A 27515-nucleotide genomic window follows, 5' to 3' on the forward strand; every position below is an offset into this window, starting at 1 on the left:
ATGTCATCTACTGTGTCTCCCTTTCCATTATCTACACTTTGTTCCTGCGAAAACAAAATAAAAAAAATAAATAAAAGTCCGATACACACCAACCATTGAAAAGTTTTATTTTGAGCAGGATCTTATTCTATCTTGGAGCAGAGACTTTTGAAAGTTCTCACAATCATCCATCCATCCATTCTGTCCAGGGGTGTCAGTCAATAGACATATATGTACTGTACATGAATGACTTGGAGAGCTACTTTCAAAACGACTTTTAAGATAAATGGTAGGGAAGCACATGAGAAATATGCACCAAGAACAAATTCTTTCTGCGATTCTCTCTCCCCCCCCCCCCGCTCACAGCATTGTGGGGAATTCCGGGCACGTTTTACTAAATTAGGAAAGGGTCAACTTGGTAGTTTTAATTCAAGAACAGGGCGAGATGTACCACAGCGAATAGGGACAGAAGCTAAATGAGAGAAGGAAGGGATAGCTCTATTATATATATATATATATGCAAACAAGTAGGGAACAGAACGCGGCTAATACAAATGAAAGAGGTTAATTCTGAGAAGAAAATACATATCCATATACAGGGTGCCCAAAATCGACCGATGGTTTTCAAAATGGGATAGCAATAAATGTGTGGCAAATATTAGTCATTCTTGCGGAATATCGATGATGTGCGAAGTCATCCATTTCAGATACGTAATTCATGTTGCATAGGGTTGCATAGTTATTAAAATAAAAAATTAACTTTTATACAGACACCCTGTCCTCAAAAGCCTAGTTAGAAAATTTTTTCCCTATCCCTCCTGACGCCAACAAAAAAATTCCGCGTTTCCAAGTGCAATATTTGCAAAGATATCTGAATTCAAAAATCGGAGAAAAGTTGGGAAAGAACAGCATAAATCTGGGGAAAGAACCATTGTCCGTTAAATTTTGCTGTTCTCTTCCCCAATTTTTCATTTCAAATATCTCAGTGAATACTGCACTTAGAAACGTGAAATTTTCTTTGTTGGCCTCAGTAGAGACAGGGAAAAAAACTTTCTAATTGAGTTTTTGAGCACAGGGTGTCCGTATGAAAAGTTATTTTATTTTAATAACTATACATCCCCTTGCAACATTGACGTATTTGAAATTAATGACTTCGCACATTTAAAATCCACGAGAATGTTTTCAATGCCTGTCACCGTTTTCTTGCTATCCCATTTTGAAAACCATCAGCCGATTTTAAGACACCCTGTATGTAATATATATATATGTGATGGAAATATACTTTCAGTCAGAAAAAGTATTCAAATTACGTGATTGTTCAGATATGGGAATTGTTTGATGATTTTTTTAGATATGTAATGCCATTCATTTTACTAGGGGCCGTATATAAAATTCAAAATTTTCATTGAAAGTTGTTGGCCTGTCTCTACTGCCTAAAAAAAATTTCTATGCATTAAAGTGCAATATTGGTCCAGAGATTCTTCATTGAACATGTTTATGACACATCTTAAAATTTAGAAAATCTTTCCTAATCTGCAACTGCATAAGAATGCTCGAATTTTTGTCTCGAGTTTGTTCCTTAATATGTGCTGTTCTTTCACTCATTTTCAGCGATTTTGAATACAAATATATATCGGCTATAATATAATTTTCATCATATGAAAATGAATATTTTGTTGGGAGTACTGGGAAGTTGGATGTCTAATGAGATGTCTAGGATGAATTTTACCGTAATCGGTGTATTTTTTAATATTTATCACGGTTGTTCAATATGGGCCGTTAAAAAGTTAATAAACACACTTCATTATTATTCATCATTAAGGTAATGTTTAAAACGTCTACAAATATTTTTGAATTCTACGAAGATGATGCTCTTCACGTGAATCAGCAGCTCAATGGTTTCACAAATTTTTCAAGTCCGGAATTTTTAGTTTAGAAGATGAGGATTGGAGTGGATGACATGTTACAGCGGATGACGCTGTCATCCGATGTTTGCTTTTACAGCAAAAGTAATAATCCATTCTCGACCACTCAGAACTATCTTAAAAATGCTTGTACCCGTAATTCACACAATTCGTCGGAGGAAACTAGGGCCTATATTAATCGATAGATACAGCGTGCGAAATGCTTTTGAAACGCACCAATATAACTGTTTTTAAGGCCCATTTCTCTTTGGTCACATGGAAAAATTCCACACGAGATATATATATATATATAGGTTGGGATATATATATATATCTTGTTACATCCACCGTATCAATTTCACTTATTTCTCTGCCTTCAAAATCCTGCATTTATTAAATCAAAGTGATGCTGCGAAAAGCGAAAAGTCACACTTTTTGACTGTAAATCAGCTAAATTCTACATTGGAATTTTATAACTACCGATAAATGCAATTTAAAGTTTGAAAAATGAAATACTTTATATGTATTTGAAATTGTTCCTTCACTCAAAAATTTACAAGAAAATGCTCAGAATATCTGGAATGAACCCATATGAATTATGGTATCATATATATATATAAATGCCACTAAATTAAAACCAGGCCGTTTCTAAGTTTTATACGGTTTTGTGAACACTAATTTTAGTTTTCGAGCTAATCTGTTCATATTTATTATTCCGTAGATCATTAGCACGCGAAATTTCAAAGGAAAAACAGTCAACATCTATTAAAAATAGTAATGATTAATGACACATGAAAAGGCAGCCGGAAATCTTGTCATGGACGCGTCAATATAAATTTCTGCTCTAGTGGTACGCACGACATACAACGAGAGACACTTCCATGACCCTCTTCTGTTTCAATCATGAGCGTTTCCTGTTTTCTTAATCAAAGCCAGAAAATGTGTGCCTGTATTAATTAAAGTTTGGTGGGCATGGCTACGTGAGAGCAATACTAGAACGAGATTCACTGCTTCCGATCAATATCTCCTCCCTCCCTTTATGATTCCCACCAATGGATTCGCGTTTGTTGAGTTGTGCATACTTGCAAATAAAGTTTCCATACGTGATGACTTTTGGCAAACTGAAAGGTGCTCGCACCGGAGCCACTGAGTGGTACTGATAGAGTATGGAGATTCGTTGTGGGAACTGTAAAGAGAAGAACAAAGAGAATGGTGAAAGGGTCTCGCAAACAACATAGGGAATAAAAATATCGATTTCCTAGAGGGTTCGGCTCGAAATGACGTGTTAAAGGGGGAGGGAAAGAATGGAATTCCATTGAGAGTCCCACAAACACACTTGAAATGAGTGGGATAACATATACTATCGAAACTAATATGACTCAACTGCAGAGATTAGTTGTTTTTCAAATAAACAGTGAATACAGTTTAAGATCTGAGGGGTTTATGGGGAAAAAAACGAAAAATTTTCGATAAAACATACTTTGCACGCACGATACACATGGTACTTACAAATGTTCGATTGTATGTCCTATATGAGATGTGAGAATTTATCCGGTATAGAATTCGATTTTGGCTCTTAATGGCACCAGGAAATTTCGTATGTTTAGCATTCCGTTGAGGTATGAAAATTCAATTAAATATCACACAAAGGAAAGGTCATAAATATTGGTTTTCATGAAGCTTTCGATCGATATCAACATTAGTGTAAGTGCATAAGAAACTCATGCTAGTGTTACTAATTGAACAATGAACAGTTCTTTCCGTGTGTGTGTTTTTTGACATTTTCAATAGGTTCATTAGTGAGGTCCGAAGCCTTCATAAAGAGCTCAGTACAATATATGTTTATCAATGCTTTTTGTTGCCCCCATGCTTTTATTGCACAAATAGAGTTGTGGGAATGCGAAAGTCGTTTAATTGGAGCATGGTTAATATGAGTATTTTTTAAACCATCTCTGGGTCACTATTTAATTGCATTAATTATTTTAAGCTTTTTTACTAACGTTCAAATGACAAGGTCGGTTATTACTTACAAATTTTTGATTTTTCAAAAGTCTGTGTGAGTGATTTTTTTCGTCTTTGATTCATTCGGTGTGTAAAAAAGGGTGTATTTAAATATTTAATAATTGAAAAAAAGTATAATGCCACATTTCATACAAAATTGATATGTGATCTCATTCCAATTAGAATGCAGTCAATAATTAATTTTTCAAATTTTATTCATTACATATTTAACAAGTTATCGATTTAGGGCTCTTATACCTTTTAATATGGTGAAAAACTATACTCTAATAGAGTAGGTCCCCACCCGCCGACTGGCAGTCGAGTCGTTAGGGAACTAGCTTCTCACTGTGCAGGTCTGGGTTCGGTCATGGATGTTTATTGACACTAACAAATTTCCTGGACAGATCATGCTGATCCCTTGGGAATACGTGAGGATCGCATTATTAAAAATTAAATATCATTAAAATACTATTTAACCATTGATTTATTTCAACTTTTTTTCATATATTTTTTGATTGTATGTGCCATCTTATATATACGCTAGTATAAAGTTCAACATACTTATAATACTTAATTTTACGTGAATTTTTAGAAAAATGCATCAAAAACAGCTTGCACGCATGATAGAATAGCATAACATAAATATAACTAAATAAAAAATTAATTCAAAATATATGTATACGTACATATATATATTTTTGAATCAATTTTTATTCAGTTATATTGATGTCCAGGTTACCAGGCGCGCAAGCTGGTTTTCATGCATTTTTCTCAAAATTTGCAAAAAAATAAGTATTAGAGATATGTAAAACTTTACACTCTAGCATAGAATAGCATATAAAGTAGTCTCCCATAACGGCCACTTCCAAACAATGGTAACCTCTGAACAACGGCCACATTTTCTTGGAACAGAACAGATTCCCATTGAACATTAAGGTTAACTTCGAAACAAGGATTTCCGAATAACGGCCTTTTTTGGAAATTAAAATGAAAGAAAAATAATGCATTACCACATAAGAAAAATAGCCCTAAAGATTGGCTTTGAATGAGTTCACCCTTCCTCGAGCCTTTCGAATATGGAAAATAAATATGGGTTCTTCCCTACGTCAGTAGTTTTCACAATGCGGTCCGCGCGTGCGCCGGGGGTTCCTAAAGTACGTAGATGCTAACATTTGTGCCAGACGCGTTTCAGAAAAGAACAAAGCTGAAATTATCGTTAAAGTTTTACAAGTGGCTATATATGTCATACACCAGCGAGTCCTTGTTTCCATGTTGTTTGACCAATTGTGCTTTGGTATGCACTAATCGAAAATACTGCCCTAGATAACAATAAAAAATAGCCGATTGCACCGAAGGATGAATCTGATCTCTTTGAAAAATGCATGTTGGGATACAAAGATTACAGTACAGCTGTATGCCTTTTTCTTCATGAAATGTTTGAATGAAATTAACAATAAGAAATTACAAATAAAAAAGTTCTTCATGAAAAATCCACGCATCTTCAATATTATGCAAAATAAATGTCATGAGCTACAAAACAGCTTCTTCTTGTTAAATATGGTATGGGTTATTATAATTTTACACGCAATAAAAATATTATCTATATTTCAGAAATACTGAACCTCATAACAACGGTAACCTTCCAGTAGCGGCCACATTTGCTCGATCTCGTTGATGGCCGTTATTGGGAGGTTTCACTGTACAATCAAAACTATGTGCAAAAAATTGAAATGAATCAGTGTTTGAATAGTATTTTAATGATATTTCTACTAGAGCATAGTTTTGCTCCATATTAAAAGGTATGACACCCCTTCATACGAGGAAACGCCAGACTTTTCACTTTTTCGTATAAACAGAGTTCGACTGAAATAAGGTCATTCCCATGTTTGATAAACGCAAATTGTCTTTGATCTTTTCGAACGTTCCAAAAATGATTAGAATAACTTACGAGCATGATGAATTTAGAAAAGTGAAGATATAATCCAAATTTTTTTTTTGAATATATACATTTAGCCGAAACTCTATACCTTTTCTCTTTAATAGATAAACCGAGCTAACTTTTCCCAAGGACATCCATCAATCTCTTCCTCTGCTAAATGATTCATCTATCACCGTTCGTGCACACGCAGGGTGCGTTTCTATAGTTCATTTTTCCTAGGAAAAGCTCTTATTTTCCAACAACGTAACAGAGAAATTTCCGAAGCTAAAAAAAATATATTAAAAATTTTTATTAAAAAAAACACCTTTTTTAAATAATAATCTGCTTTAATTGGCTTGGACCTATTCTAGACTTTTTTATTTCTGCAAAAGTATTTTATCCCAGTCTAGAAACAATGTAATTTCACCGAAAACGCAGGCAGACAATAACTGAGAGAGAAAAAGACACTATTGAAGTGATGAAGCAGTTTTAGCTAATAGGAGCTGATAAAAAAAAGAACTCGAAACAAATTGCAATTATTATTCTCATGGAGAAGTCATTCGGAGAAATAAGGGCGCCGACGGCTGGCAAACAAGCCGCTATCTTTAGATGAACCATTACATGTGGGTGGTCCCCCGCTAGGCACACAGCCTTTGGCTAAGTACGTATTAAAAAGGCTAAATTTCTGAAGGTGACCCGTTTGCAGTACAGCAAAGCTTTGGGCGTGACTTTTCGAAGATGGTATCGTGATACTTCGCTCCTGCCAATATAAATGAAAAAATAGTAATTTTAACTTTTTCCCCCTATAATATGTATATTTTTGAAAAAATGGAAAGTTCTGGTAGAATAACTAAATTAAAAAATTAATTTATGCTGTACATGGATGTAAATTCTGTCTCTCCGTTCTAGGAGATACTACTGTGATAAAACTACTGTCAGTGTTTTCATTTTTGATTTGATTTAATCGTGAATTCTTCGTTTTATTTAGGAAATTTTATGGACACGTCATTAATAATAAACACTACAGTTCTTGTTACAGCACGTTTATTTTATTTCTGTTGAACAAAAGAAAGAAAAAGGAATGATTAAAATTACAAAAGCACTTCAATGTCCATTGGCAGATGCGATTACAACAGAAGCAAAAATAAAATCGAATGATACGAAAAAGTCACGTCTCTTAACTATTTGTAGATGCAGTCATATTACGTGCGTGATGTTCTGCAATTTCAGTCAGAGAAAAAGCGATAATTTATATGGAGACTTTTGTGATTTTCAAATTGATTTTCATTAAAAAAAAATTAAAAACCATTAAACAATTTGTACCGTGTTTCAATAACCGGTAAATATTCATAATATACAATGTAACGACCTCCATACTGACGCTTAAAAGTTTTACAAAATAAAAAATCCTGAATTTTGTTAGAATTCATTGTACCAATATCACCCGATCGAACCATTTCAAAATTTCAGGGATCCGAAATAATGAGAGAAATGACAATCTCTTTTATCTTATCGGGTACTTTTGTTAAAGTTCTCATGCTATTTGCAAATGGCAATCTTCCCATGGAGACCCGTAATTCCACTAATCAAATGACAATAACGAGGGAATGCTTGGGAATTAAGTTTAATGGAATTTCCAATACGTCTCCCTATCAGTGATAAAGAGAACACTCGTAAAAATATCGGTATTGTTGCGTTGTAGAGCCATACCCATCAGCGAAACTGTGCTATTCATTGTTGATTCTTGAAAGCACACCATACCATACACATCTCGGAAAACTTCTGGGCAGCGCTATCAGTCACCATTTATCCCCAGATAGGATATGCTCGATAATTCACCAGTTTCTTCCCTAGAGTATCGAAGAGAAGTGAGTTTTAAGTGCAACAAATTACGCGCAGTTTTCTCAAGGGATGTGAAACATTAAAGCCTATCCGTGGAATTTTCACCACGTTTCTTCGGAGAATTGCAGGTATATATTATATAAGCTAGAGAGGGAGATGAGTCTTTTATCCTACCACGGCTTTATTGCGGTTTATCCATGATGATGTTGTACGTGGTAAACTCCAAATACGGAATCAGGTGGTGATAAATAATAATAGTCGGCCAGTTTCAGGCTTATGCCAGAGTAATAAAATAATAATGATGTGTCTCTAATTCTTCCTTTCCGTCTCTGTGATTGTATTCCGTTTTCATGATAAATTCATTCATAAGTTTGGTATTTTCTGTTAATTTTAGAAATACAGTCATCCCTTGGTTTGCGAAAAATTAGATTTACGAACAACAAAAAATGATTCAGTTTACGAACTAGCCTTGATTTATGAACACACAAAAAGGACCGGATCTCGATGGAAGGATATTTCAGAAGTCTGTGACCAGTGTGTGGTTTTTTTTTGGGAAGGGAGACGATTTAGTTGAAGAATTTGACTTAATCTGAGAGAGAGTAATGTTCACGCCCCTAAATGCGATTCTTATTATCCACTCTGTGATCCATGGATCAGCAAGTCATTTCAAACTTCAAGAAGCTTTACACCAGAGAACTTTTTCAAAAATGTTTTACAATAATTTTTGGCATAAAAATAACACTCTCAATGACCTCTCAAATTATTATTTTAATATTTTTCATTACATATTGCAAGTTGCGCATTGCATTTGCTGTCATCGACAAAGTTTAGCAGCAAATATTTTACAGAACTATGAATTTGGCTTGGAGGATATTGTGGTCAGATTCTTTTGCGGGCTTTGACACTGGGATTATAGATGATATTAATGAAACCAGACATGACCCGAGCATGGTTTTCACATTTCGTCTCTTTCATACTGTATTTATTTTTTCAGTAACTTATTATTTTAATGATTTTCATTAGTTTCACGGTATGCATAGGAGCTGCTGCAAAATTTCACACTAGAAATCTTCGGGGTGCCAAGAACGAATAAATTCATTTTACATTATTCCGACAAATTGTTTAGGTTCGCGAAGAATTCGACTTACGAACGGACTTCAAGAACGAATCAAGTTCGTAAACCGAGGGTTGACCGTACCAGTTGAGAATAAACTGCCCAATACTTAAAATACTAAAAGAAGAGAGTTTTATACCGTCTATCGAAAAAGCGAAGCATGACATGATATCGAAAATCGACTTTCATCCGTCTGTCGATGTCCTTTGACATACTTTAAAGAAACAATGCGAAGATATATACACTGTAAATATAAAGAAATGTTTGCTCCAATTCTTTCAGAACGGAATGAAAAAAAATTGGGTTTTTTTTTCTGTTCGGCAAAATTTCTCTTTTCTAAAAAAAAGAGGGATATATTGCATATAAAAACGTTAAAGTATCAACGTTAAAGGTTCAATACATGTACAAGTATATATGAAAGAAATGTTCTATATTTATTTTTTTTTTACAACCACCTATTGTTTTTTTTAGAAATTTCTTTTTTATGGTCGATTCTGCAGACTGGGTTGCAAACTATATTATTTTTTTTTACGGTCGGAAAGACTTTGAAGAATCAGTATAAGGTCTGAGAGGAAAAAGAACACTTGATACTGGAGAATGCGGAAGGCCTGGTGTAGAACATTTGTTAGTGATGTCGTATATCGAACAGCTGTTTCTATTATATATATTATAAATTTATAAAAACCACATTTTCAGCTTTTAATTGTGTAGAATATTTTACTTATAAACGCGAAATTGTCTCTAATAGAACAGAAATCAAAATTATCAAAGGTATCAAATCTTTCTAGCCATTTGATACCTTTAACTTGGTATAGAATTATGAAATACACAGAATTAACTAGATTCTCTGAAGTTCATAGATGATACTATTACAAAGGAGAGTTTTCAGTTACCGAGATATTATTTCAAAGTCAAATAAATAGAGATCGGAGATAAAGTCACGTGATACTACAACCAAAACCCACTGAATAAAGAAAATAATAAAGTAAATAAAATGTTTTATCGGAGAAGGAAACGGCGGCTTCGAGTCCATTTGTAGAGATAACAAGCCGCAAGCTACGTTCCCTTAAAAGCTATTCTAGGCGTTGCTGCAAGTGCTTCTGAAACAAAATGGACTAGGCTGCACTAAATAACATTACTGACTTGTCGACAAACGAGCTTCTTAACACGATTAATTAAAAAAATGTTTAATTTGCATTTGAGTAAAGAAAATATCAGGAAGTGAATTACGCATTTGGACGTATCTTTTAAAAAAACTGCTATGTGGATTCAAGGTGAGATTTTTGTATAGTTATTATAATTATTGTATTATCCCAATATAAACAATATAAACTGGGAACGGATACAGTACTTGACTGAACTTTAATTGGAAACAGCTGTTGTAAAGTAATTGCTATATAGCCAAACCCTATAATAACGAACTTCAAGAGACAAAATACTGTATTTGTTCGTTATATACCACAAGCAAATATAAGATATCCAATAAGAAAAAATTAATCATCTTGCAAACTACGAGGAAGAAATATTAGCAGAGTCCACGACTATATATACTAAAAAACTTGTGTGGTTTATACTGTAATTGTAATAAAAAAATAAGTAAAATTCTAATCACCCCTTAGTCTCCACTACATTTATTAATTTGATTTTGTGCATTTCACTCTTCTAACTCCACAATGTGATATCAATAATTACAGTTTTGTTACAGTAATTACAGATGATTCTGTATCAATAATTACATACGATCATAAATTACCTTAGCATAAACGTTATATGTGAGATTCATACTCTTTTCTTGAAAAATAGAGAGAGAGAGAGAGAGATCTCCCTCTGAAATATACATAGCTATAAATGATCGTTTTGTATGTGAAAAGCGTTTATTGACAAAAAATTAATGAAGCAATTTTTTTACTTCCAACTCAATACCATCAGGCCTATTACATTTGTTTTTGAATGGGATGGAAACTTGATTAGAAGTAGGAAAATGTAAAAAAATTTCAGGAGGCATTCGATTTATTCCGTTATACCCGATTTTCATACTTTCCTAGTCGAGGTTCATTACAGCAGTGTAAAGTAACATTATATTTATAGTTAATTGCATGGGACCAAAAAGTTTGTTAATACAGGAGATTCGTTACTACAAGGTTTGACTGTACTTCCTTTTTCGAAACCTTTGGTGAACGTGAAGCGTTGTTTAATATGGATAATTCTTTGGGTGATAAAAAGGGAAACGTGATTCATCTCAGATACCCATTTCTTCAAAGGACAAAAATCATTTCCAAAGAATGCAGGTCACGCGATATCCCCCAAGTTATATTCTAGTTTTGTTCGACACATAAAGAATCGGACACCTTTAGCAAGAAAAGAACGCACATGTCCTCTCTTTCAAAAACATAACAAAACAGAAATATATAAATAATATTTTTTGTGTTGTTTTCTCTCAATATAATATATATTTGAGGATTTATATTATATAGCTTTTTTCATAAAGTCTTGAAAAAATGAAAGAAAAAAACCATATAAATAGAAAATTGGTTTCTTATATATACATATATTGAAAATTTTCTTGTTCTTTTGGGCATTTGGCATTCTCTTTGGCACATTTCCGGTATATTTTAATTAGAGTTAATCGTTAAAAGCGAGAAACAACATATTGGACAAACTTTTTCCATTTAATACGCATAAGATGTTAATAGCATCTAATAAATGTGTTATAAATCCCCAAAACAACAGTTGGTGTGCCGTCTTTTTTTATTGAAGCTTTGAGGATCGGGTGTGTTTAAAATAGCCAAGGTATGTGAAGCAAAAAACGAAATTTGTTCTATGAGAGGAAAAAAGAGAAACGGGTCAATGTTAACTGTTCTTAGCGAAGTATTGTCATTGTTTGAAAAGCAACAGTGTAAAAGAAAGGGTGGAAATGGAACTTGAAATATGTGAAACTTCACATTGTAGTGATTCTTTTTTAGTTTAAGACAATACCGCTGCATTCAACTGATATTTAAGGTTAAATATCAGTTGAACTAAAAACAAAAACCACATTGTTATGAACTCTCACAATTAACACCCTCTTTTTGCTGTGGAATAAGAGGTGGAAGCATTAAATCTGACGTAAAATTTGGATATTACTTATAGACTAATCATTTCTAAAATATTATGAGGTCGATAAGCACAATATATAATTTTACGAATTAGATTCCTCTCTTTAGGGTTCTAAAGTAATTTAATCTACCCCTCCATAATGTCTGCTATAAAAGTTTTTAACTTCATGAACAGCGGAAAGGTTCTAGCAAGCTAGCGAGTTTAATTTTAGATCGAGTCAAAAAACTCCATCCCTTTCATTAATTTTCCGCACCACCGCAACATGTTAAATCAAGTAAAGAAGATAACACCACGCGAGTAATTTTTTTTTTCTTTTACGGGAATAACTTAATTTCCACAGATACATTAATTACGATTCGCTATCACGTTTCACAGTATAAGACACTTATTCTGATGACACTAAATTGAATAAAAGTTTGCCGATGCAATGAGATAAGTTTTCTTAAAATAACAAAAAAACGTCACTTTACAAGAACTGAAATACATTACGCTGTTAAAAGAGTAAAAAAATTAAATAATAAAAGTAAGAAGTAAATCCTATAAAAGGAAACGTGAATTGCTCGAGAAATATTCAGTCAAAATAAAATCAACAGTCAAATCATGTAACAGCATTTCACCGCAGGCAACCAACTTTTAACCTTATTTAACCTCCGACATCCTTCTATGCAATTAACAAGCCACACGCATCATAAACACACAGACTAAGAAGACAAAAATGAATGGACTACTCTCAGAATAGAACATCACTTCCAATTACATCAACGATTTTCGGGATTTATTTTAGATTTAGCTTTTGATTATTATTATCACTTCTCTTTTTTTTATTAAGCTCGGGAGAAATCGGAAATTGGAATTATACGTAAGGGATGATAAAATAGACAAGAAAAGGGCAGATTTCATCTAACGTTACTTCGTCTTGGAAACCATCGAAGAAAAAACGAGAAGGGATTATAAAAAAACATGGGATGAGATACGCGCTTGTACAACAGACCCAATAGAAGATAAAAAAATGCTTCTTCTCAATAGTTAATTCTTTTCATTTTGATCTCCTTGTTACCCGATTGCAGTAAAAAACAAATACAAAATAGTAGTACAAAAGAGTTTGTGATTTAGAAGTTTACTCGTCCAGTCTCTTGTTGTGTTTGTTCTGTATGCAATGCGATCTCGTTACACGATATACCTGCTAAAGATTTAAAAGTGATATCAATTAAACAAAGGACAGCTAGAGATATACTTTTTCTGCCAGAAGTGGGGTCGAGGTCATTAGTTTGTTTCTTCCATTCATTATTCACAGGGACCTTACAAAAACGCTCATTCGTTCATTGTTTCTATTACTATTTCGTTATTTTTCCGTCTGTATTTTATTAGCTTGTTCAGTATAGAAAGGTGCAGTACGAAGATTTGTAAAACTCCAGCGTTCCAAAAGTAACAAAGGGAATAAACAGTGACGACCTGTGTTTGAAGGAGTTATTATTATTATTATTATTTACTTGTAAATGTAAATTCTACATTGTTACAATTCCGGGTTAAATATTTCCCTCTTAAATTTCTGCTAAAATAAACATCCCGAGTCTTTTGGATTTTATTTTATAACATTTGTTAACTAAACTCGTGTTTGAGATGAAGCTTAGCTTTAAATACATATCATATTTGAAATATCCTTTCAAACCGGCAGCGATTATTTTGAAAGAGTTGGTTTGATGACCTCCCAGGGATTCAACAAGGGTCCATTCCGAGAGCGTGGAGTTGAGTTCATCAGCCGCTCTAAGAGAGAATCAAATAAAAACGGAAGATGGCATCGAGAACAGTCTAATTATATCAGAGAAAGTGGGAGAGATGATCTCAGTCATCCGTTGAATTCTCGCAAAGCTGTTTCAGATCACTAGAAATAATGTTTTGTTTACACAATGTAGTGGAAAATTACACTTTGTTTCGTTCTCGGTAGTAGTGATAGCATTCTGCATGAGCTGCAGAAAAGCAAAGAGAAGCTATTTCTTTATTAGGAGAGTGTCTTAAAAGAGAAAGGAGAGAAGGGAAAAAAAACAAATCTTAAGGACCTTTATTGTTTTATCCCTCTCAAAAATTAGGAGATTATCATGGCTGCTTCTACCACCTTAACAATCACTCGTCAACACTTTTTTGACAGCGTTTGTTGCTTCTTCCGAGAGATCGGAAAGGGTCTTTTCTTTCTGCCCGATTTCTTTTCAATGTTTTATTGCTCTTCTTTTCTTCATGGCTTTTATACATTACACTGTATATATCTTTTGATTTAAAGTCTTTCTATTCGGGGAGGTGAAGGACCAGCCACACCAAATCTATCTTAGAATTTAAAAAGAACAAAAAAGGGGAACATAAAAACCATTTGCCTTCGGTTGTCTCGGATGTATAAAGTCGGTAATAAACAAATAAATAATACCTTATCTCTCTCATTGCTATTTTCTTGTTTTATTTGATAGGAGAGAAAATGATCATTTGATGACATGGGTAGAATATGGCCGTAGGAGACAGTATCATAAAATTCGTTATACTACTACTTTTAGAAATTATTGAATTCACTTATTCCAGACGTAAATTCCATAACAAATAATGTGATACGTTTCGTTGCCATACTGTATAATAGAATGTATGTATAATGTATTTTTTTAATCATTGTATGATAATAATTTTCACATCAGAATTTATTTGGACTGTATCTATTGATAGCATTGACTTATTTCGTCGTGTTATATTACGCTATTATCTCACGATATTGAAAGGTTCACGAGTACTGTGACGATGACTATCACTTAGAAATATTCTAAAAACAATCACTCGAGAATAAAATAAATATCTCTAAATTATTGGTTATTGCAAATGGATTTTTTTTTCAATTTTTTCTCTGCATTTTCCATTGACGAACCAAAAACACTTAAAACCAACAATATATTAAAAATTCTGAAAAATATTTGCAATTTGTTCTAGATTATTTAAAAAAAATTGTTGAATTATTACTTTCTTTAAATTGAAAATTGAATAATATCTAAAACAGATTGTTTTCCGGAAGCTTGACAGCATGTGGATTCCCTTTACAAAACATTCGAATTTTGATATCCATGCAAAGTTGGGAAATTAAATCAGCATACCTAGCTCTGATGAGGTATGACTTATGATTGGTTCAGACATTTTTGAGATCGATATTTGTTTTTTATAGTAGCAATTTGAGCAACCATGCATAGAGAGGGAAGAGAACCAAAAGAAGCGGAATTAATAAGATGGGGGGAAGATCAGAAAAAAAATGAAAATAAAATAGCATGAAAGAGGCGGAGGACGAGATGGATGGCGATGCATCTCAATACACAACAGCCTACAATCGGCGAAAGAAAAATAAAATTCTAGGATATGGCAATCTCAAGGGACTGAAGAAAAGAAAAATATATAACTGACATACAAAGAATCCATTTCATGTTGCCATGGTAACTTTTTATATGAGCGTCAAACTTTCGGCAGAATAAGATCTAAAAATTCAAAAATAGTCAATTAGATTCGACAAACACTTCCTGGAAAGTCTATGCACTGAAGTGTGTTTTTATGAACGATGCAAAAGTTTTTCTAGATGGTTTTATATTACATGGCTATAGTCTAATAATTTGAGGCAGAAAATACTTTTCCCTTGTATCATACTCGTGTAACAAAACACTATTTCACTCATGAGACATTTTTTTTTCAAACGTACTGTATCATTTTACCGTTTTGCCATGAAATGTCAAGTTACTAAAATATAAAAAAGAGGCTATGAAAGGAGAATAATAGTGTGAAAAATACATATATAATTAAGACATCTATATACAAGTACAAATAAAAATATGAGTCAGCTTGGCTCATAGATTTGCCGCATTTGTACACGTGTATTACGATATTGTGATATGAGATGTACCAAAAAATAATAAATTGACTTCTTTAGATTCATTCAAAGTTGGCTCAAAACGTGTTTCAGACCCACGCGGGACTGTGTTGGCATAGGTATACAGGATCCAAGTGGGCCCGGGTTTCAGTGTCGCATATCGAAGCAGGCGTACATAATTATGAGTCAAAAAGGTCGTTGTATTGAAATAGAAAGCTAGTGCCCTTAAGTTATTGTCAAATTTAACAATAATAATTTCATTTATTATAGTTCGGTGAAATGTAAAGAAAATACGGAAGTGCAAAACGTGCGAAGGCCTTTTTTCATTTCTTAGCTTTTACATTTGCATAACACTAGTGTCTGGAAAATTTCTTAGAAAATTCTTCGGGGTAGAACCATATCCTTTACCGCCCTTGCGTGTTCGCGTGCGTTAATCTTATTTTCTATCATTGAATGCCCATCAGCATGAGCTCAGCCCCAACCATTTACAAGATCCCTCGTGATTCCTCGATGAATCCATTATTGTAGATAAAGTTTCCTCTGCGAACGCGTCCGAATGTATATAATGAGAGCCCGAATTTCTAAACAATAACCACGGTGCACATTCTTCTTTTGTTTCCTATTAATCGACATTGACAGGCACGGATGAAAATGTTTTTCATTTCATGTAAATTGACACACAAATATTTTGATTCTTTCCTAATGTTAACCAGGCAAGGCCATTGTATACAGTGAATGATTTACTATTCATTAAACGAGAAGTTTTTCAACATACAAACCGTTGCTTGTTTGTATGTATTTCTGATTCTAATCTACATATAAGCAGAGGTCAAGATTAAACATTTTACATTTTTTGAGCATCAACTTTCAGCTGATCAATCACTTGCAGTTCAGGAAAACATTGCAATTCTTTCAGCGTTTAGTTCCTCCATCCAGTAAGTTTATTCATGACATGGAACACACATAACAACATATTAAATAATCGTGCTTTGCTTGTTGTAACATATTAGTACTAACACACTCGTTTGCTCAAACTACATAATCTTTGGGACTTATAGAAAAATTAATATAGCATTTTAGATTTCAACCAGTCATAATACCCGGTGCTGCTCGGGTTTTCTTCAATTACTGGAAGGACTGAAAAAGTGGCAAACCATTATAAAGGAATAAACTATTATACATAATACGGGAAGCATTAAAGAAGTGACAAACTATTGTAAAGGCTATTTACAAAAGTAAACTATTGAATGTCAGAAACGCATTGCTATGGAACAACGGTAACCATAGTAAACATTCCGAAAGTGATTGTCGATTCTCAGAAACCATTGTTGCCTGACAGGTTTTTGCCCATTTGGGGCATTTGCCCAGCTCTGACAAACTTTTAAAGTAGCTTATCGTTCAAGTCGAGTCCCGTTTGATACATTATGTGTTCCACATGACCACCACCACAGGGGATAACACATTGCAGGCGAGTCACAAATCCAGCAACGGCAGAGTGCAGCAGGTCCACATACATTGTTTATAACGATGTACTGCTTGTGGATTAGGAGCGCCGTCTCATTTGCATATTTCTAACGAAGTCGCTCATATCAGCGCCACCTATCGGCCGTTTTTTAGTTATTTTCCCCGTCTTAAAAAAAATTTCCGTGACCTAGCGATGCTAACCCTGCAAACCGTTTTTTATTTCCGTTATTTTTCCGGTTTTTATTCATTTTTAAAGTTTCTACGGACTTTTTGCCCACCCTGTATATTACAAAGTATAGTTAGTTTTTAAACTGCACCCTGATCTATGGATGGATCTATAAAATATCTTATTTAGTATGAAGACGTTTAAATTATGGCCTTCGTGGTATATAGGAGAAAGTATGGAAAGAAAAGAAAGGAGATAAAAGACATACATATGAAGTAAAATTACAGTCGTCAATCTTCATTGCTTCAAGCCGGGGACAAAAATAGTCTTTGATGGTTTATGCAAGTTGGTATTATCCTCTTTATTACACGTCTAGTGAATTGAGAAGTCTTTAAAGACCCCGCAACTAACAACGGAAAGCACATAAATGCCAGCAAAGGTACCATTTCTATTCATATAACACTCAATGATTACCCAAGCACTCATGACCCAGGCTGTTTCCGCTGAAAAAATATATGCAAAACAGAAAAGAAATGCTTGGCAACAAAAGAAAAAGCTTGACTAAATGAAATGAACACAAGACAACGCCCTTACCACCGACTTCCTGACAAAAAAAGTCAAACCAGTGTCATTGCCAACTCTTTTATTTCATTCATTCTAACGCACGAGAGGAACAAAACGAGCATTCTCTTCACTTGAGATCAGTTGAACCACTATTTTGCTCGAAACTTTTTAATATGTTCATTTACGATCATAAATCAAAGAATACGTTGTTGGGATCTGATTTCTTTGTTAATGCCTTGAAAGATGAGTATATGCACGGTGAACCGAATATCGACAGCAACTGGAAAAAAAAAAACGAGAGTTTTTCTTATTGTAGTGTCGGTTTGTATTGAAAGAGCGTGAAGTATTATACACACACGCACAATCTCATCTGATGATGTCCTTTAAATATTGGTGTATCTACTAAGCTATGTTTGAAGGACATTCCACAATCAGCCGAGCATGACCGATTGTTGCAAAGTAGAAGAGAACTTTTCACCCAGCATTTTTCACCACTATCAAGGACACAAAAAATACCTTTATTGAACTAAAAATATTATATGTATTGTCTCTTTTTTTTTTGCTTCCGAACCCTGACACGTGACTCCATGCTACTACACTCACACACACAAGGCTGTATCACTTTGAAATAAAAATGAAAGTGTAGCAAAGAAAAAACCATCACCTTCTTCGAAAAAAACCAGCTTTTGTTTTAGTTAAGAAAAGATTCACGCAAATATTTATTATTATTGGAAGTATAGAGTTTTTATAGTATCTTCATGAAAAACAACAGAATTTCTAATCCCCAGTCTCCTACGATACTGTGAGTTTGCATTTGGGCCATGAAAGTGATATTTGATCATTATCAGGAGCAAAAAAAAATAGTATAAGTATATTCTTTTGTAAAAGTAGATAAAATATGATATCCGATTCAGTGAAACTCTTATAAAAAATTATTTTATAGATTTTCTCTTGGTATTATACATGAATCAAAAAAGTTCTCTCCTTCATTAATTTTTAGCCAGAGAGTTTCGAAGACTACCCATTACTTCATGTCGACAAATCTTTTTTAAAATTAGAATGTCCAAAGGGATCAATTAATATAGTCCAATGGATTAAATTCACAAGCTCGGCATCGAATTTGCTGTTTTCTGCCGTCGTCATCTTATCAAAGCATTTTTCATCTCCTGGGATTTCTTTCATTATTTAAAACTCGGACAATTTCTTAAAATGCAATTTTTATTAAGAAAAACCTATTTTTATATCTTCTTAAGTCTCATAAAATCGGATTTGATTTGTGCGTGTATTTTAAAACCTTAACAACGTATTTTTCATGTCAATGAAAGGAACTGATCCCCAGAATACCAGTAAAACCTCACGTGAAAGACACGTAAAATTCTTTGAAAATTTAGAACTCAATTCGTTCTAACGATGAAAAGTGACTTTGAAAAAAGAATATCTTTAGCGATTGGTTAAGTGTTTCATCTCTCATTACGGAAATTCACAGCGGGAGTTTTTGTAATGTGAGTTGATAATTCATTCAATTACCTCATTAAGACATTACCATCGGGAATGAAAATTTCTAATCTCCTTACTCAGTGTCTTTCTTTTATTCATAAAATACAACTATATAATTTTAATGAGTGTCTTTTTTTTAATTAAATACCAATTAGTGTTTCTTTCATCAAAAAACTGCAAACTGACTTGAGAAACTTTTGCTTGATGTGACAATTTTTTTTCTTTTTTGCATATTAAGTGCATAATACCCCCAAATTAAAAAAGGGTGTGGAGCCTGCGTCATAAACAGTTTAAAACTACAAGTTTAAAAGTGAATATGTCCTTTAAACCTCATTACAGTGCAATGCGACCTATTTGGTTTGATCCACCGAAGTCCTTACATAAATAGTGTATTGTGCGATTTATCTCAACGAAATCTATTTTCATCTTGTACATATTTTCCTGGGACATAGCATAAAATTATTTCGTTACGAAAGTGTGTCGCAAGCCTAGTATCTAAACCAGAAGACTTATTAACACCAGTGAGAGATGAATCTGTCTCCTCTCTGTAGATGTATCCACGGATACCAATGTCCAATACCAATATGAATTTTACATTTCCGGAGGTATAGCACAAAATGATTTCGTTTCGAAGGCAAGAAGGATGGGGAAAACGTTTTAACACCAGTGGTGTATCAGATTTACCTCAATGAGATCCATCCATAGACAACAAAACGCTTGTAGGTTTCATGTACAGTACGAGAACTTCTTGAGATTAAATATTAATATAAAGTATTGTGCATTCAGTCTCACGTTACGCCAAGTTTTTGGAGATACAGCTGGTTCGGTCAGATAGTTGATTTACAAGAAGTATTCACAAGTGAAAAAAAGGTATCAGTTTTTCTTGAAAAACTCTACTTCAATATAGAACAATATACGTAGAATGCCCGGTACGTAGCTTCAATTCTTTGCGTTTATATTACCCGAGGAAAATGCGCATAATAACAAGTGTCAAAAAAACGTGTGATAAAAAAATATGTAATAAAAGCTTCATTAATCATTGGCATCGCTGCTGTAAAATCCTGCCTACAGCGTAATAGTCAAGATGAAGCAAGAATTTTTTTTAAAGATTTTATAGAATGCATATAGCTGCAACGTTGATGAGAAACTCATACTTTTCATGAGCTCACCTGCACAACGTAGTAGAGTTGCGCAACTACTACCCACAAATGAACGCCCGAAACCTCAAGAGAAGTGAATGAGAGAGAGGCCTGTGCCAAATTATGCACGTGACATCAGTCGTTACAAAAAAAATGACTTGCGGCCACAAGACTAGTTTATTGCCTTCTGATTTTCGATGAGGAAGTTTCTTCCTTTTGTTTGAACTCCGCAACAGAATTTCCAACTGAACTGAGGAGGCGCGGGGTCAAGGAATCGATACCTTCGAAAGTGTTCCACGTGATAGCACTTACTCACATCAGGCAAAAAATGAACTTGACAGGCACCACACAAATTTAATATAAAAATATACTAATGTCAATACATCTTTCAATAAAAATATGTCTCTCATATTTTTTCGAAATAAGGCATACTGAATAGCTATGCTCTATTTCAGTGTTTTCAAATTTTTGCCAACTGCCTTGAACTAGCAATCATATTCTCATGGCTTTCTTATGCTAGAGACCTCTGAGCTCTCGTGAAAACTAGGGTTACCAGATATCCGTATTTAGTACGAACAGCCCGTATTTCTAAATCCCTGTTCGTACCCTTAGGAATTGTTGAGATAAATTGGGAGGGAGGCAGTGCCGCCTTAACGCATGGGCCAGCCCGGGGGGGGGGAAGGAGGGGCTTAGTGTAGAGAGAGCCTCGTAAAAATGAAATCTGGTTAAAATTTTCGAAAGTAAACATGTCTGGCGAGAGGCAGGAGCCTCAGAAGAATCACTATGCCCGGGTCACCCAGGATGCTTTTAAGGGGTAGGCAGGAGGAGCCAAAAATAAGTTCCGAACCGGTAGAGATTTTGTCTCGAGCCGCCCCTGATAGATCGCATTCTTGTTTCTGGTGTATTACAGTCTCGGGCCCTGTCTGGTCCCTCAAGTTTCCACAACATCTCCGTCGTTGAGGTATGGCTCAAATGCGTGATATCATGTGAATTTTTGCTGTTAGAAATTCTTAAAAATTTCGGAGTCTAGCTAAAGTCTATGCGGCCATCCCTTACAACCTACTGTCCGGAATCATTGCACCCCTTGAACCCTCGTTTAATTTTCATTTAATTAATTAATCCATTTCGAATTGAAAAATTATTTTAATTAAAATTTTAACATTATATAACATTGTGTAACACAACAAAAGGATGCTGTGACAGTGGCTATGTACCTCTATTCTCCCTATGTCGTATGTTTGGTCGAAAATTAGCAATTTTCAGCATGGCCCTTTTGATTCTAGTAACAATAGATCATTTAACCTACTGCTGGCCACCAGTTGAGGACGATTTGCTAGAAGTCCCGTTTTGTTCATAATAAAATATGAATGGTCATCGGAGTGAGATGAATTTCTGGTAAATCTATTTTAACGGTTGAACGAATGGTGTTTGTGAAAACAATAAGGTAAAGTGAAATCTCTTCATTGTCATGCAAGGGCACATCAATACCCCTGAGTAAGTTTTGCGTTGCCGTCGGGAGTCGTATCACACACTTTTATGCACTATTATAATAGCTGGAATTCACTGTCAAACTCTTGGTAATCGCAAAATTTTGAATATAATGTCAATAAGTAACGTTCCTGACGAATCTCAAAGAGAATAACATTAATGAACCTCATTTTTAGTGTCAATGAAATGCAACCACTTCAGATGGATGCAACGGCACATATTTCAGCACTTTTTTACTTTTGTGATTCTGAAAAAAATTTTAGAATTTGAACTCAAAACATTTTTTTTTCGCTATTTAATACCCATAGAAAATTAGAAGTATCGCTTCAAGAGGTCGAGATACTTAATTTTGTTGAGTTAAGTATCCGTTATCTCCTTGTCGTTTATTTGAAGGGAACACACACTTTAAAGAACACGCATAGTCAAAAGATTTCGATTTACCATCAAAAAATATTTTTGTGTTGTGTTGTTACGTGTCTCTGGGTGGGGGTGTTTTGTTTATTTCTGCATTATTTATACGTATTAGGGTGAAATAACCATTTCATCGGATAACATATCTCACTCTAGTATCTTGAAAACCTTACCTCAGTTACAAGATCTACATTCCGTGGTCTGTTGAATTTCATTATAACCGAGTTGAATCTGTATTTCGAATTTTCAAGCACAAAACCTTAAAACAAATAGACGGGAACTATCCCCGTTTGTTAATAAGTGATTGGTATTTTTTTAGAACTGAAGTAGTTAAAAACTATTAGCTTCTATGTTCAGAATTTATTTCGCAATACTCAAAACAAAATTTAATTGCATTTTTAATTGGGTTGCTGTATTTTTGAAATATATGACATCCATATTTATTGTGGGCATCTTTTTCTCAGCCACCTCGTTGGACATTTGCCTGTTGTGGCATTGTATTTGTATTTATTTGTATTTGTATAAAATCTGAAATGGAAATTTCAGAATGAAACTCAGATTTTGTTTTCATTACGAAAACAAACAAAACAGTGGCTTGTTTGGATGCAAACTATAGTTTCCTTCACGCCATTGCAATTATGTACAAAAAACTGGTGCAATATAGCCAGACATTGCTAAAACAACTTCTTTTCCATTTTTCTATCGTTGATATACGTAGAACAACTGTTAACGGAAATTATGTCTAAATGCGAATTCGGAGAAATCTTTCTCACCGTTGGAGCAGGGCCATAAAAAATTAAAAAAAAAATCTTGAAAATACTGTCGGCCTACTGGATTCGTAATCTGGCTACCAGCAGTGGGGGTTATATGTGACTAAACATAGAAGCCATTATCGTTACAGGAGGATTGCTGAGTTGGAGGGGTTGGGAACCGAACCCGGCGCACTTTCCTCCCCGGAAACGAATCCGTCTAGCCAATCTGTTAGAAAAAAAATATCTGCCACTAAACCATAAAAACACAAAGCACCCAGAAATATGAAAACAATCAATACAAGCTACAATGAAGCTTTTTTTTTTAATAGATCACGTGACCTAAATAACCCCTAACGAGTCCCTTTTCAAGCCAATGTTACAAACAAACCTCGGGCAGCGTTAGATCAGTAATGTATGTATGTGATTACGCCACGGTATACTACGCTGAAAGGCAGATTCTGCTCGTTCCATAAAGAGGTCTACTATTTAGAAAGCAAATCACACTCCCTTGTTGCGTCCATTGGCCACAGACACAGCCCTTCGTTCAAGTGTTGCTCAACATCTGCTTGACTCTCAGATACAAGAAACGTCTCTTTCTATGGCGAAGAAAAAACATTAAGCACTCGATTAAAAGAGTTCCGTTATTTAGTTTCTTAGTATATTCATTGTTATTTTTTGTTCAGTCCGGAAACAATTTGTGCTTTTACGTACCGTAAATAAGTAAGCACGGAACGGCCCATCATAAAGTTCAACAGATCACCTACAATTTTTGTCTTGGGGTATCTCTTCTATACAAAAACTTTTAGTGTTCTTTTTAGGTAACAACCACAAATTTCAGTCAGAGCTGAGTATTTTGCGGAGCTCTTCAATATCTGTATGCATGTCCCCCACTGGGGAAGACTGATAGGACTCTGGCTTAAAGGTATGGGAACCCACATTATATATTTTTAATTTTTTTCACTATTCATTTAGTGAAACGTTACAAGCATGGGTTGCATGTTACAAACATTACCGAAACATGGGTTGCATGTTACAAACATTACCGAAACATGGGTTGCATGTTACAAACATTACCGAAACATGGGTTGCATGTTACAAACATTACCGAAACATGGGTTTTATTTTGTCTCACTTTTATAAAACTTTTTGTTTTATAAAACTCATGCTAGAAAATAACAAATAATACATACTGAGATTTAAGGTAATTTTTAAATTGTTCAAACCTCTTTTTTCTAAAAGGCACTGTTATGTAACAAATCCTCTTTCTATAATATTTTTATGAAAATTATTTATTTTTATTTTATGCCAAAGAATCCCATAAGTTAAGGTAACTTGGTTCGACATCAAATATTCCTATTTTAATACACCGTGAAACATGCTTGAAGCAATGGAACCCACTAGTTTTGAAGGAAAAAGTGCAAATACAAATACAACGCCACAACAGGCAAAATGCACAACGAGGTGGCTGAGAAAAAGATGCCCATAAAAATTAACTACTCTCATATATTAAGTACTCATAAATTAAGTACTCTCATATATCAATACATAAATATACGCTTTATTTATATATTCTTAGTTTACTCAGGTACTTCTTTGTCAAAAAGAAAGAAATTCTTACCAATCAGTAAAGAAAAAAAACAATAAAGAGAAACATCAGTCTTATTAGAAGTCTTATATAGGTACGATACCTAAGTATAATCTTTGTATCAGTCTTAATTTCACTTTGTATCAGTCTTTATAATCAGTCAGTCTCAACAGCTTTCAATTCCTGGATATACAATATTCACAGAAGAAGTCCTCTTTCCAATAATTTTGAAGGCTAATTCTTTGTCTAATAATGGTGTAATAATGATATTGGACCATTTAAAGAAAAAGGTAAGTTTTTTTCCTGTTGGACACTTTCAAGTTGTTTTTTGTTTGTAGGCTCCATGCAATCCACAATAGTGCCAGTTTCTGCTACTTTCACAACTAGTCCCGGAAAATATTTTGATCATCCAAGCCAAAAGTGAAGTGCCCTTTAGAGATTGGGCTTCCATAATTTTTGCCGGAGTTGATTCCAATGGCTCATTTTCCTCAACAGACTTGTTGTTAGTTTTACCCCTGTCAGTTCCCGGGGGCTGGCTCAATCATTTTCCACTACTTTGTGGACTCTTTTTTTTTGGGAAAAGGTTATTTTTTTTTTGGACTTACCAGTGCTATTTTCGATCTATGCATTTTATCAAAAAAACTTTTGTGGATAGTTCAACAAAACCATTTTATATATTCTTAATCAGGATGGTATTTGCTTTGAAATTCGGTACTTTAAACTTACTTATTGGCTTTAAAACATGTACTGGATTCCTTGCACAAACGGAAGTTTGACAACAAAACACGTGCATTTTACAGGGTTATGAAAACAGCGCTGCTGTAACTTAGCGGTGAATATTAGAACTCTGTTGAAAGTGGGCTTTCCTAACTAGTGTTACCTGGCGGAATCATCGGCCTGGCGGAATCATCGGGCATTATGCAAACGTGAAGCAATCAGTTTGTAGCACTCATGTTTCAATCATTTTTTCGTTTTTTGACAAAGTAAGGGCCAAAATGCTCGTGTTTACAGTATAGGACTCGCTAAACGTCCAGGTTCGAAGACGAGTAGAAAACTCTGGCTTGGAAGGGGAGGGGGCTTTGTGTGCGTGTGTGTTACTAAGAAGTTAAGGCTCACATTTTTCATAATAAACATATTGATAGAATTTTAAGATAAGGCTTCGACATGTAGCTGAAGTCAACAAAATAAAATGCGTAGTCAATGTATTTTGATCACGTTTTACGGCCCGGTGCTGCTTTACCTTTCATACCTACTCAAGTCCGGTCCTGATCTCAGGACCATCTTAAGAGCATCATGGGGGCCCCCTGGGCAAAAAGTGATTTTTCTGAGACTTTTTACTTGGCTAGAAATGACTCTACCTACCAATTGACGTGCTCTCGAAAATTTGAACCAGATCTCACTTTCATGAGGCCCTTCTGCACTTGAGGTCTCCGAGTCGTGCCCGGGTGGATCCATGCGTTAAGACGATACTGCCTAATCTAAATATATAATAATATTAATAAAGTAACAAACCTTTTGAGACCGAATAATCGTAACTGCTTCCAGGTAATCAAGTCCATGTTTTGATTCATATTTTAAGTCTTCATACCTTAGGTTGCTGTATTTTTAAGATCGTAGATATAAATATTTGACATCCGTGTCTTTTTTCAGCCATATTTTGTGTGTCTGTTGCGACTTTTGTATTTGTGTAAATAAGCCTATAAACCACGAACCTACTCCAAGAGAGAGAGAGAATTTAGGTTTAAAAACCTTCCAAGAAACTTAAGATTTTCAAGGATTTTGCCGTAAATTTACAATCAAAACCATAGAATTTGTAAAGATTTGAATTTTCCTATTTTCGTTTCAATAAACATTATCACGTGGATAACGTGAGGAATGCTAATTTCTACGAGAAAAACAAGATTTTACCATTTAGAAATATTTTCTCGTGTATGATAAATTTCATACACGCTTTCAGATTAGAAATGAGAACGAGTAACTATTTGTATTTTCCTCAAATGAGCCGAGAGTTACACAACCACCAGCCTCAGCCGCATCCATAATCAGAGGAAGACCAATGACAGGTATGAGCACCTGACGGACGTGATAAGAATCCCCCATGTCTAGTTTCTTTTTTTCTCCTTTTTTTTATTTCTCTATCTTGAATATTTCTTTCGAGGAGATGATACCACGTGACCAAACAGGAAGGCTTATAACAGTAATCAAAAATACTTTTTCCCGCCGGTAGGAAATTTGTTTTATGTCATCATCATCTTCTTCGAAACGAGGATGGCAACCGATTCCCAAAACTATCAAATATTTAACTTATCTTCGGTTTCAGTATCGAAGAGAAACACATATATATATATCAATGAATACAAAGATCCAAAATATTATCAGTCAAATACTTCGGAAGCCACATCCTAAACCTGAACCAGTGACTGTATTGACTACACTCGTTTGGCTAAAAACACTTTCAGATTAGATTTAGTGTGTAGAAGCTAATCACGTATAGATAATGAAATTGTAACCGAGCGTATATAGTGTAAATCACAGGTTTCCAACTGCTGCACCACAGAACTCCTGAATTCAGCAGAATCGAAAATTTTTCAATTTTTCATTGATGCCATCATACCCCCACATCCCGCTGCAGGGCCCCTAGGTTGAGATCTTTGATGGGCCCCCAGGCCAGACTTTTCACGGGGTCTCTCTATCTCTCTATTATAAATTTATAGT

General features: G+C 34.4%; 2 protein-coding genes across 4 annotated transcripts in view; one reads left to right on the plus strand and one right to left on the minus strand.

Moving 5' to 3' along the window:
* raskol (Ras GTPase-activating protein raskol) overlaps positions 1-27515 on the minus strand; it is a 258900-nt gene that overhangs the window by 229717 nt on the left and 1668 nt on the right. The gene's annotated exons all lie outside the window — the stretch shown is intronic.
* LOC149065709 (alpha-tubulin N-acetyltransferase-like) overlaps positions 9794-27515 on the plus strand; it is a 66127-nt gene continuing 48405 nt past the window's right edge. Inside the window, exon 1 of one of the 2 annotated variants that reach the window (XM_089253819.1) lies at positions 9794-10032. The gene's annotated coding sequence lies outside the window, so the exon portion shown is untranslated. The remainder of the gene's footprint in view (positions 10033-27515) is intronic. The other variant, XM_089253817.1, reaches the window with a different exon arrangement.

This window comes from Pholcus phalangioides, unplaced genomic scaffold (genome assembly GCF_987345545.1).
Source record: "Pholcus phalangioides strain wild (caught in Gottingen) unplaced genomic scaffold, Ppha-v1.0 ptg000039l_1, whole genome shotgun sequence".
NCBI classification, from domain to species: Eukaryota; Metazoa; Arthropoda; class Arachnida; order Araneae; family Pholcidae; genus Pholcus; species Pholcus phalangioides.